Genomic DNA, 13,864 nt, shown 5'->3' with positions numbered 1-13,864 from the left:
GCCATCTCATTCTCTGTCGTCCCCGTCTCCTCCCACCCCCAATCTCTCCTAGCATCAGACTCTTTTCCAGTGAGTCAACTCTTCGCATGAGGTGGCCAAAGTATTGGAGTTTCAGCTTTAGCATCAGTCCTTCCAATGAACACCCAGGACTGATCTCCTTGAGAATGGACTGGTTGGATCTCCTTGCAGTCCAAGGGACTCTCAAGAGTCTTCTCCAGCACCACAGTTCAAAAGCATCAATTCTTCGGCGATCAGCTTTCTTCACAGTCCAACTCTCACATCCATACATGACCATGGGAAAAACCATAGCCTTGACAATAGGATTAGAATTTAATAGGACCCAGGATTTTAATAATATTTTGGAATTAGAAAGATATATATATATCTTACAGCTTTATATCTATCTATAGCCTTGATTATTTCCCTCAAATAAATTCCTAGAAAATATTTATCACTTAAAAAAATATCACGGACCGACTTAGTATAAATAATACTTCAATGATTATCACAGCAAATATTTTAGCACATATCAAAATCTATCAGTAAGGCAATCTATAAGCATAATTGTTACATCAAAAGGTATGTTGATTTAAAATGGACATATTGCCATATCGCTCTGAAAAAAATTATTGGGATTTACACTCATGCCTTGGAGAAGGAAATGGCAACCCACTCCAGTATTCTTGCCTGGAGAATCCCAGGCACAGAGGAGCCTAGTGGGCTGCCACCTATGGAGTATCAGAGTAGGACACCACTGAAGCAACGTAGCAGCAGCATACTCATGCCTAGCTTAGATGTTAAATCTATGTCTGCTAAGTTCTATTACAGGTACAGATTTTAATTAGTTTTAAAAAATTAAGAATTTTCTCAGTGTAATATATAATTTTAAGTGGTTCATAAAACCATTCTTACTGCTAAATATTAAGAATATTATACATAGTTTTTTCATTATTTAAGATTTTTTTTAAATGAATTCTAATGAAATGACTAGGTCAAGGGTATAAATATGAACATTTAAGGCCATCAACACATACTGCCAAAAGGGTCTAAAAACATTGTACCGACATACAGTCATGGCATCTGGTCCCTCACTTCATGGGAAATAGATGCGGAAACAGTAGAAACAGTATCAGCCTTTATTTTGGGGGGCTCCAAAATCACTGCAGATGGTGACTGCAGCCATGAAATTAAAAGACGCTTACTCCTTGGAAGGAAAGTTATGACCAACCTAGATAGCATATTAAAAAGCAGAGACATTACTTTGCCAACAAAGGTCCATCTAGTCAAGGCTATGGTTTTTCCCGTGGTCATGTATGGATGTGAGAGTTGGACTGCGAAGAATTGATGCTTTTGAATTGTGGTGCTGGAGAAGACTCTTGAGAGTCCCTTGGACTGCAAGGAGATCCAACCAGTCCATTCTGAAGGAGATCAGTCCTGGGTGTTCATTGGAAGGACTGATACTGAGGCTGAAACTCCAATACTTTGGCCACCTCATGCAACGAGTTGACTCACTGGAAAAGGAGTCCCCAGTTAGAGGGATTGGGGGCAGGAGAAGGGGATGACAGAGGATGAGATGGCTGGATGGCATCACCGACTTGATGCACATGAGTGTGGGTGAACTCCGGGAGTTAGTGATGGACAGGGAGGCCTGGCGTACTGCGATTCATGGGGTCGCAAAGAGTTGGACACGACTGAGCGATTGAACTGAACTGTCGTGTGTATTCGCTCAATCGGGTCTGACTCTTTGGGACCCCATGGACTATAGCCCACCAGGCTCCTCTGTCCATGAATTCTCCAGGCAAGAAGTGGGTTGCTATTTCCTTCTTCAGGGAATCTTCCCTACCCAGGGATCAAACCCAGGTCGCCTGCTTTACAGGCGGATTCTTTACCATCTGAGCCACCAAGGAACATATTAGATGATGCTAATATGAGTGTTCATTTTATTACACCCAGTGGCACACCATATGTGGAAATGCATTAATAATCTAGAACATTTTTCACTTCAGTGTATTAGATTTGAATGTGAATTTTCACACACATAAAAAATAAGGAGCATTTGACAAAACAGGACAGTATGATTATACTTTTTTTGTTAGATTAAGTAGGTCATGTTACCAAAGGAGAGAAGGAAAGAAAAGGGAAGGGAATAGAAGAATGACAAAGAGTATAAGAAAGATAGTGTCAGAAGGGATATTTTTAGAAATGACATATAGATGGTGAGAAAAATAAAAGCATGGGGACAGCAATGCAGAGGCAGTTACAAACAGAAAGGTAGAAGAAAAAAAGGATTTTTTTCTATAGTAGCAGTCTCAAATATTTTGTGATGCAAAGTTCATATGTTTTCCTCATCTATCATGGTAAACAGGGTAAGGAGAAGTCTCAGGAAGAGAAAACATTTGACCTCAGCCCTATCAATGGCTACCCTTACCCCCAACTGCAAACACATTTAGAAAAATGGGAAGAGGATAGCCAGAAGCCTCACAACCATTCCTATCCTCTCTTCTTCCCTGTTCTTAACAAAAGAATCATCTCATCTCAAGTCTTTTCCAAGTTCCTAAGATCTTTCAGCATTTTATATCCATATAGTAGAATATTATTCAGTGATAAAAAGAAATGGTGGGAGTAGGAGGAAGTTTCAAGAGGGAGGGGATATATGTGTACTTATATGGTTTATTCATGTTGTTGTATGGCAAAAATCAACACAACATTGTAAAGCAATTATCCTCCAATTAAAAATTTTAAAAAAGGAATGAGCCATAGAATGGACACATGCACATGTATGGATGAATCTCTTCGCTGAGTCCCTAACAATCACAACACTGTTAATCAGCTAGACTTCAGTAAAAAAAAATTTTTTTAAACAAACAAAAAACCCCAAAACAAAACAACAACAAAAAAAGAAATGAGTCATCAAGCCATGAAAAGATACGGCAGAACCTTAAATGCATATTAAATGAAAAAAAAAAACAGTCTGATAAAGCTATATACTATATGAGTCCAACTATATGACATTCTAGAAAAGGCAAACAATAGAAAAAGGAAAAAGAACAATGGTTGCCAGGGGTTTGGGTGAAGAGCGATGAATAGGTAAAGTGCGAAAAATTTTCAGAATGGTGAAACTAGTCTCTGTATGAAACTGTAATGGATACATGTCATTATGTATCTGTCAAAACCCACAGAACTGTACAACACAAAGAACGAACCTTCATGTAAACTACGAACTATAATAATATATCAATATTGGTTGAATAATTGTAATAAATATACCACACTTAATGCAAGATGTTAATAAAAGGGGAAACTGCGTGGGTGGGTGGGTGAGGTGTGGATAAATATAACTATGTAACTGTTCAACAAGTCTATAAATAGAAAACTGTACTAAAATTAAGCCTATTATTTTTAAAAGAATACATATAAAATTATATTAAATATATTGATATTTTCAGACATATTGAGCCAATATTTATGATTGGAAACAATACAAATATGTTGTATTTCAATTTAACAGACCCAAAACGAAGATGCAGGAACCAAGGACCCCGTTTCTAAGAGATTCTGAGGGACTCAGAAAGGAACAGATCATTGAAAAGTTTGAACAATCACAGAATCACATAAAGATGGTATTTTAAAATTCAGCTACACCATGTATAAGCCAAAATATATTATCTGTCATTACAGAAATAAAAAGAATATAAACTAAAGATTCCACTGACAGGATAAACACTTAAGTGTCAGTCTCCATTTTGAAGACATATTTCTGTTCTCTCCAAATGAAGACCCGATGGGCAAAAGTTCATACTCTGTAATTTTCCAGCTGGATTCTTAAAACAGAAAGCAGTACCAGGCTCTTTTATAATGAAAGGCAAAGAGGCTTTCAAAAAAAGAAGAAAAAAAAAAAGATCTTCTAAACAGAGACTTTACAGATTCAATTTACTAAAGAGATCTTTCAGAAATTTAACTATACAATTTCACACTTTAATCCAGTGGAGTCATACGCAGTACTAGTTTTTGAAACCCAACATTTCCTTTTGACAAATTAAATGTGATATTCTCAGTTATTTTTGTTTTTTAACTTTAACACACAGAATTTGAAGATTCTGTGCTGCATTTCTAAGAGGAACTAACAAATACCACAACACCTCTACAACAAGATCTAAATAATTTCTGATTCCCACTTATCTTAGGGGTTATTGCTATACACTAACACTTAGATTTAAGGGTATACTAAACACCCAAAAGTCTAATAAAGTATTTCACTATAGTTTATAACTCTTTATTAATCAGGAATTAAAATTATTAGATGAAAAAATATAAATAATAATAAATGGGATCAGTGTCACTATACAATCCATAGAAGAGCCTTCCTGTTTAAATTAATTTTTTATCCTCACTGCCAGGGTACTTCCCTTATGTTACTATTTCCAAGTCAATTTACTACCAGAGAAGTACTTTTACTCAAACTCTTCTGTCTTGAACTTTTAATGCATAGTAAAACATTAAATTTCTGCTTGTACCAAGATGTTTGTCTTCCTAACTGAACCATTTCTATTTTAACAGTATGATGCACTTGTCAGTTTTGCAAACCATGAACTTTCCCACATGCTGTAAGATTTTTAATGTGACTAAAAAAATAATTAAAGTTTTGAGTTATCAACAAAGAATAAAAAGATATGATTTAAGGCATAGTCTATCTCATTAGTGAGGAAGATGAAAGTCCTCCCATTCCAGTGATTCTTCCCCCTCACCAATCTAGTGCATTCCCATATGATACCAATTACATCTTTCATGTCAGGGTTTTATGGTCCACCACTCTATCTATAATCTCTCCCTTACAAACATCCTCAAATTCCTTCTCTTCTTATCCTCTATCATGCTAGTCTAGCAAAATCCTTATCTGATTAAACTTGATTATCACTAGTTCCATACTGATATTGAACAGCTAAATGTTATTGGGAAAAAAAATATAAAACCAGACTAATGGGGTTTACTTTTAAATCATTACACAAACCTCAAACTACAAGTTCTCTACTAGGTTTGATTTTCTACTCTTCGTAAAAAAATCCTTTATACTTCTCTCTTGAAGCCTTTAACACTACCTAAGCCTCTGCTACTCACTCCTCTCTTACCTATCTATTAGGATACTCTATTTACTGAATTTAATTCCATATGAACAGAGTCTCATTTTTTCTTTATTTAACATTCTACTATGTAGTCCTATGGCTTTAACAGCCACCTCCAGAATTAATCTCTCCTCACCCAGCTCCAGACTACTAAATCCATGGAAACCTGACACGCATGCCAACCCTAACATATAACATTCAATTACCCCTGCTCCACAAACACGTTCATCCTCACAAATTCCCAATCAAAATAAAATTTACTGCAGCCGGTCAGTTGCTTAAGCATAAAACCCAAGGTTATTCTTCCTTTCTTTGCTTCTCATTCCTCACATCCAATAACTCAGAAAACACTGGCATTTTAATAGTATAAAGCAAATTCATTAACTTCTGTCTCCCTCCTCTGCTATACTCCACTCCAGCTTGTCTCCATTAGGAATCAGCAAACTATTTAATGTGAAATGCAAAGGAACAGCAAGTCGAGGATAACTTTTAGTTTCTGGATTGTACAAGTGAATAAACACTGTGATTCCATTCACTAAGATGACAAACACAGAAGATGGACACATTTCATGAGTGCAGGGGAAGGACAGTGAAGGAACAGAGATGAGGGGCTCAGAGATGAACATATTCACATTTCAGGTTCCTAAAGATGAGCCAATTCATTGGAAAAGACCCTGATGTTGGGAAAGATTTAACGGCAAGAGGAGAAGAGGAAGACAGAGGATGAGATGGTTGGATAGCGTCAATGGACATGAGTTTGAGCAAACTCTGGGAGACAGTGAAGGACAGGGAAGCCGGGCTGCAGTACATGGGGTTGCAGAGTCAAACATGACTGAGCCACTGAACAACAACAATAGAAAACTAACTGCATATAATATGGAATATCCTGTAAGCCACTCAACAGCTCCTGAAGCTCAAGAACTAACATGGATTGGAGGCAGACTGGGCATGACTAACAATACTGAATCCAGGCCAGTAGATGAGATAACCGAGGAAGAGTACATAGAGTTAGAAGAAAAAAAATTCAAAAACAGAAATCCCAAAATATTACTGATATTTAAGGGATAGTGAAACAAAACTCTCCAGGATAGATTAGATGCTAGACCACAAAACAAATCTCAATAAACTTCAGTTCAGTCGCTCAGTCATGAAGAATGAAATCATAGCAAGCATCTTTTCCAATGACATTAGACTAGAAATGAACTATGAGGGAAAAAAGCTGCAAAAAATACAAACACACGGAGGCTGAACAATATGCTACTAACCACTGAAAAAACCAAAGAGGAAATTTAAAAAGTACCTGGAGACAAATGAAAATGGAAACACAGCCATTCAAAATCTACAGGATGCAGCAAAAGTAATCCTAAAAGGAGTTTATACAGATACAAGCCTACCTCAGGAAACAAGAAAAATCTCAAACATCTAACCATTCATCTAAAGAAACTAGAAAAATAAGAACAAAAACACCAAAAGTTTGAAAAGAAATAATAAAAATGAGAGCAGAAATAAGTGAAATAGAAAAAAAAATTAAATGTGAAAGATCAATAAAACTAAGAGCTGGTTCCTTGAAAATATGAAAAAAATTGGTAAATCTTTAGCCAGACTCGAAAAAAAAAGAGAAGACACAAAATCAGAAAAGAAAGAGAAGTTACAACTGACACCATATATATCCAAGGATCATAAGAGAATATTACAAACAATTATACACCAATAAAATGGACTACCCACAAGAAATGCACAAATTCCTAGAAGCATACAAACTTTTACTGAATCCGGAAGAAACATAAAATATCAGCAGATCAATTACCAATAATGAAATTAAATCAGTAACAAAATTTTTCCCAACAAAATTCCAGGATCAGACAGCTTAAAAAGTAATTCTACTAAGTATTTAAAGAAGAGTTAATACCAACCCTTTGCAAATTATTCAAAAAAAAAAAGAAAGAAAGAAGGAATATTTCTGAACTAATTCTATGAGGCAAGCACCAACCTCATACCAAAACCAGACAAAGACACAACAACAACATAAAAGAAAATTAAAGAATATCACTGATGAACATAGATATAAAAATCCTCAACAAAATATGAGCACACTGAACTTAATAATACATTAAAAGGATTATACACTATGAACAAATGATATTATCTCAGGGATACAGGATGGTTCAATAGCTTCAAATTGATCAATGTGATATATCACATGAACAAACTAAAGAATAAAAATCATATAATCATCTTAAGAGATACAGAAAAAGTTTTTGACAAAGTTCAACATCCATTTATGATAAAGACTCTACAACAAAGTGAGTATAAAGGGAACATACCTCAGCACCATAAAAGCCATATATGACCAATCTACAGTGAACATCATACTTAACAGTGAAAAGCTGAAAGCATTTCCTGTGAAATCAAGAACAAGACAGGATGCCCATTCTCACCACTTATATTCAACACAGTTTTGGAAGTCCTAGCCACAGCAATCAGAGAACAAAAATAATAAAAGGAATCCAAACTGGAAAGGAAACATAAAACTATCAGTATTTGTAGATGACATAATATGATATATAGGGAAAATTCTTAAGATGCCACCAAAACACGATTAAAACTAATAAATGAATTCAGCAAATCTCCAAAATAAAATCATCGTACTACCTACAGACTCAATGCAATCCTTATAAAAATACCAATGGTATTTTTCACAGAACCAGAACAAATAATTCTGAAATTTATATGGAAGCACAAAACACTCCAAATAACTTAAACAATCTTGCTAAAGTAGAAGAAAGCTGGGGGTATCACACTTCCTGATTTATTTATATCATAAAACTACAGTAATCAAAACAGTATGGTACTGGCACATAAGTCAATGGAATAAAATAGAGAGTCCAGATACCCACACTTACATGGTTAATTATTGCAAAGGAGGCAAGAATATCAAATAGGGAAAAGACAGCCTCTTCAAGAAATGATGCTCAGAAAACTGGACAGCTACATGCAAAAGAATCACACGAGACTACTTTCTCATACCATCTACATATATCTTAAACTCAAAATGGATTAAAGACGTAAATGTAAGACCTAAAAACATAAAACTGAAGAAAACATAGGCAGTACACTATTCGACATTGGTCTCAGCAATACTTTTTTAATTCTCCTCAAAGCAAGAGAAAATAAAAAATTTTTTAAAAGCAGACTATATCAAACTAAGAAGCTTTTGCACAGCAAAGGAAACTACCAACAAGACAAAAATGCTACCTACTGACTAGGAAAATATACTTGCAAATAATATATCACATAAGAGGTTAACATCCAAAATACGTAAACAGCTCATACAACTCAAGATCAAAAAAAAAACAAAACTCAATTAAAAAAAATGGGCAGAGGACCTGAATACTTTTCAAAAGACATATAGATGGCCAACATGCATATGAAAAAATACTCAGCACCACTAATCAGCGAAATGCAAATCAAAACCACAATGTCACAGCTGTCAGAATAGCTATTATCAAACAGACAACAAATAAAAAGAGCTGGCAAGGGTGTGGAAAAAAGGGAACCCTCATGCACTGCTGGTGCAATGTAACTTGGAGCAGTCACTATGGAAAACAGTATGACGGTTTCTCAAAAATTCAAAAATATTGAATAGAACTGCCACATGACCAAGGAATAGCACTTCCAGGAATCTATGAAATGATAACAAGAACACTGACTCAAAAAAATACACACTGCATGCCACTATTCACTGCAGATTTATTTACAATAGCCAAGATATGAAAGTAACCCAAGTGGAGATACACACACACAACACAAAAGCACACACACGCACAAGTATATTCAGTACTGGAAAAGACAAGTATATTACTTAGCCATAAAAAATGAAATCTTCTCATTTGCAACAATGTAAATAATCTTGTGGATACTGTGCTAAGTAAGTCAGACAAACACTTTGATTTCTCCTATATGTGGAATCTAAAGCACAAAACAGAAACAGACTCGAAGATCAAACTGGTAGGTTGCCAGAGGGGAGGGGGATGAGAGATGAATAAAATAAGCGAGGGAGATTAAAAGATATAAACTTCCAGTCATAAAATAACTCACAGCGATGTAAAGTACAGTATATACTGAATATAGTCAATAATAATACTCTATAATAAATCTGTATGGTAACAGATAACTAGACTTACTGCTGTGATCATTTTGTAATGTATAAAAATATCAAATCACTCTGTAGTACATCTGAAACTAATACTGTAAATCAATTGTTGTTGCTGTTGCTGTTTAGTCTCTAAGTCGTATCTGACTCATTGTGACCCCATGGACTATAGCCGCCTGACAGGCTCTTCTGTTCACAGGATTTCCCAGTCAGGCAAGAATATTGGTGTGGGTTGCCGTTTCCTTCTCCAGGGATCTCCAGGGTCCAGGGACCAAACCTGTCTCCTGCTTGGTGGGCAGATTCTTTACCACTGAGCCACTTGGGAAGACTTGTAAGTCAATTACTCCTCAACAAAAACAAATAAGTAAGTAGGAAGAGGGGTAAAAAAGAAAACCAAAATTACTCTAGAGATACTGTTCTATGAGAATCTTAGTTTGGAGGAAATTTTGGAAATCATCTAATTCAATCTTTTTTCTAAAAAGCAATGTTCTTTTACTTAGTCTATGGAAGTCATTTGGTCAATTTGATACATTGGTCTTTAGAATAAATTTAGTTGTATAAAGGCTTTTCATGATAAGCGAAATTGCGACTTTCCTATTAATTTCTCTTCAGTCTCCCTGGTGGTCTAGTGGTGAGGATTCGGTGCTCTCTCCTCAGTGGTCCCAGTTTTGGTCTGTGAGATAACGCCGGTTTACTCTATTCCTCCTATGACAAATTTCAGATATCTAGACTCATTGATTTATTCAGTAAGTATGTATTGAGTTCCTATGGCACTCAGGGGGCCTAGTTCTAATTTTAACATGGCTCGGAAAGAAATATAAAAACTCCCTTCTATCTATGGATGAAACATGCTAATTTTCCCAACATGCTACATACAGATTCCAGACCCTTACCACTATTCTGATTGCTATATGCTTTGACCATGAACTCAAAGTTTGATGCCCAACAAAAATGATAGTAGTTAAAATATCAGATTCATTACAAAAGTCATGGTATAGGTGACTAGATTCTTTCTTCAAATCTCTATAAAGGTATGATATTTTTTAAATTCAAAAATAAATGTTGAAAGTGATATATTCAAAACACAATGCGTACTTCACCCTGTGGCAATAATAAAGTGCTTCATTTTACTTCTATAATAAATCTTTTTAGGAAAAAGAGAGGTCATAAATACATACTGTAGACTATATAAGTTACATAAATTTCAAGGAAACCACTTCCAATAAGATCATCAAATTTATGTGAACAAAATATCATAAAGAAGGGAGCCACTTATATAGAATATTCTCCAGATGAAAATTTAATATAAAGATAAGTCATTAATTATTTTAACATTTATTCACTCAGCACCCCTTATGCATTGCGTACTTTGGGTATGAGGGTAGTATTTGGTGGGGTAATAGCAAAGAATTAAAGATTTACCTGCTTTGTTTGAGTTTCAATGAGACAGATTTCAGATCCATACAGGAAAAGTTTTTTATAGTACTTAAATAGGAAACAACTGCTTCTAAACATAGCATGTCTTTATTATTTAAATGTTAAATGATCCCTTATAAAGGATAGGGTAGGGGACATATGTACTGTGTAAGAGGTTCCTGCCAGCTCCCAAATTCCTTAATTTTTGTGGAGTAAGTTATTTCCAAGCTGCCTCCCAAATCTAGACAGGTGCTCCCTCTCCACTGAAGAAGGCTGTATTGCAGGGTTTGCCCTACTACCAGGCAGACACATTCAGAGTCTAAGGCCTGACTGTTAGGGTGACCCCAAATCTGTCCAAATGACTTTTATCTCAGGATACACTAGAGCCTTAGTCTGTCAGGATACTTAACTTGTGTCTGAAAAGAAGCCCTTTCCTAATACAGACTGATTTTATCAAAGGGAGCATTCCTTCTAGAGGACTGTTTAAACTGAATTAAGTATCCTTTGTCATTAAGGAGGTCTTAGTGGCAAAGGAAAAGGGAGAAAAGGGCTTGAGTTAAGATTTTAAAAGCAGAGTGAAGTAAGACAGAAAGAAACGCACCAATACAGTATACTAACACATATATATGGAACTTAGAAAGATGGAAATATAACCCTGTATACGAGACAGCAAAAGAGACACAGTTGTATCAAACAGTCTTTGGGACTTTGTGGGAGAGGGTGAGGGTGGGATGATTTGAGAGAATGACATTGAAACATGTATGTTGTCATGTGTGAAGCGAATCAGCAGTTTAGGGTCAATGCATGTTACAGGATACTCGGGGCTGGTGTGCGGGGATGACCCAGAGGGAGGATAAAGGGAGGAGGGAGGTGAGAGGGGGGTTCAGGAGGGGGAACTCATGTACACCTGGGGCGAATTCATGTCAATGTATGGCAAAACCAACCAATATAATATTGTAAAATAAAAAAAAATAAATTAAAAAAATAAAAACCAGGAAAAAAAAAAACAGAAAAAAAAAAGATTTTAAAAGGCAGGCAAAAAACAAACATAAAAATATAAGTGTAAAATAAGGTGGCAGAAATACATTAATTATTAATAAAAAAGAGGTAGGGAACATATAAATACTTAATCACTGTTAGTGGGTGCAACTTTGGGGGGAAATAATTGGTCAAATTCACTAAAAGCTTAACATAACTCAGAAAACTTATTTCTAGACATTTACTTAAAGAAATAATAAAGGATATGCAAAAATAATTTGTTCAAGGGTATGGATCACAGTATGCTTAATAAGGAAATACTGGAGATGATTTACTTGTTCAGCAATAATGAATTAAACATTGTACAGATACAAGGAAATAATACAAATATTAAATGTGTATAGTTGTGACACACTGTTAAATGAAAAAGTACATTATCAAATATATATTCCATATAATATTCTATATATAATGTGTTTACATATAATACGTATTAAGATTTATGTGTGTGCGTGTGTGCTCAGCTGCTTCACTTATGTCTGACTCTGTGACTCTGTAGACTATAGCCCACAAGGCTCCTCTGACCAGGGGATCTCCAGGCAAGCACACTAGCGGGGAAGAAGGGGTTGCCATGCCCTCCTCCAAAGGATCTACCAAATCTGGGGATGGAATTTATGTTATGTCTGTGTCTCTGCAATGAAGGCAGATTCTTTACCCACTGAACCACCTGGGAAGCCCTGATTTATGTATGTGTCCTTACTATGACTTTTTAAAAGTTTTGAAAGATATATAAAAATTTTCATCTTTCAGTAAAAGAAGTACATGTAATTTTTCATTTACTCCTATATCATAGTATTCTAAAATAAATACCTATTACTTAAAATGTATTTTTTGAAAATTTTAGGAAAGAAGGCTATCAATTCTGAAGCAAGGAAGAAAGAGGCAAACAGGAAGGCAAGTCCTACCCATGAATCTACAGAATGAATAGGAAATTATCCCTGGGAAAAAAAAATTATAGGGAACCCAAGCATCTCCACTGTCTATTACATTTAGGAGCCAAAAAGCTTAAAATGCAAAAGTTGTTGATAATTTATTGCAAGTTATGCCTATTAAACTACATTGTCATGCCCACATTGGATTCCTCCTGATACTGATAAGGGTCAGGGTTAAAAATAAAAGGGGAGAGGGCAAAAAGGCACAAGGCACCTAAAAAAGAGGATGCATATATGTGAGAGGTAACACATTGGTTCACAAGATATCCTTCTCGGGATATGACTTAAATTACAGGCAACTAGAAATAACTAGCTAATGCTACAAAAGGCAGGCTATTCTATCTCATGAAATAATTAGCATTTTATTTAACTTAGCTTACCAAATCTAGTCTATGGGACCCAGTTAATCCAGGTAACAATAAGTATCATTCCCAACAAAATGAGCACAAGAGAAGGCACATCAGGAAGGGTGTTTAACAACCAAGAAAAAGAATAGTTTCTCTTTTTCTTATTAACACGTAGGATGGCTATGAGCTAAGTTAATCTCCACAGTAAAAGCAAACCAAGCCTGAGCTCCAATTTGGAAAATTTAAGAGTAAGAGTAATGACCAGGTGGGTAACCAGAAAAAAGTACTTCTGAAAGTTGATGTTGAGACCTGAAGCTTATATGCATATTCAAATCAGTCCAAAAAGTCTCTCACCTCTTAGCAGAGGGATAAGGCTGCCAAGTCTCATCTGACCATCTGCCCATAATTTGTTTAGAGCTTTTCACATGCTGGGCAATGTGTTAAGGGCTATGTACACAGCAACGAATTTAAAGATGTAGTCCTGAGGCAGTTTGCTTTAGGGGAAAGAACAGAAATTACGGAGTCAGAAGATCCGGATTCATGTTCTCACAGTGCCAGCTATTAACTGTAAGACCTAGAGCAAATAGTAAGTTTCTTCTTGGGTAAATCAGAAATGACATCTGTCCCACCTATCTCATAGGACTATTGTGAGAAACAAGTAATACGCTGATTTTGAAAGACTAAACAAACATTAGTCACTCTTAGTCATTTTAATCCAATTTTATTTTTATAAAAATGTTAGAAGGTGGGGGCCAGTATGAGTCATGGGCCCAAATACCTCCAAGGATAGACTGGGCTATCAGCCGGCTTCCCACATCATCTTTTCAAAATCTTAGTGGGAGATTATAACATTTAACA

General features: G+C 35.6%; 1 protein-coding gene across 3 annotated transcripts in view; it reads right to left on the bottom strand.

Annotated features, from left to right (window-relative positions):
- Positions 1 to 13,864, bottom strand: part of MAP4K5 (mitogen-activated protein kinase kinase kinase kinase 5) — a 115,048-nt gene that overhangs the window by 90,468 nt on the left and 10,716 nt on the right. The gene's annotated exons all lie outside the window — the stretch shown is intronic.

The sequence above is a fragment of the Moschus berezovskii genome, chromosome 9 (assembly GCF_049115385.1).
Source record: "Moschus berezovskii isolate FMDL1 chromosome 9, NW_MosBer_1.0, whole genome shotgun sequence".
In the NCBI taxonomy this organism is placed as follows: Eukaryota; Metazoa; Chordata; class Mammalia; order Artiodactyla; family Moschidae; genus Moschus; species Moschus berezovskii.
This window is presented reverse-complemented; position numbering and strand designations above follow the sequence as displayed.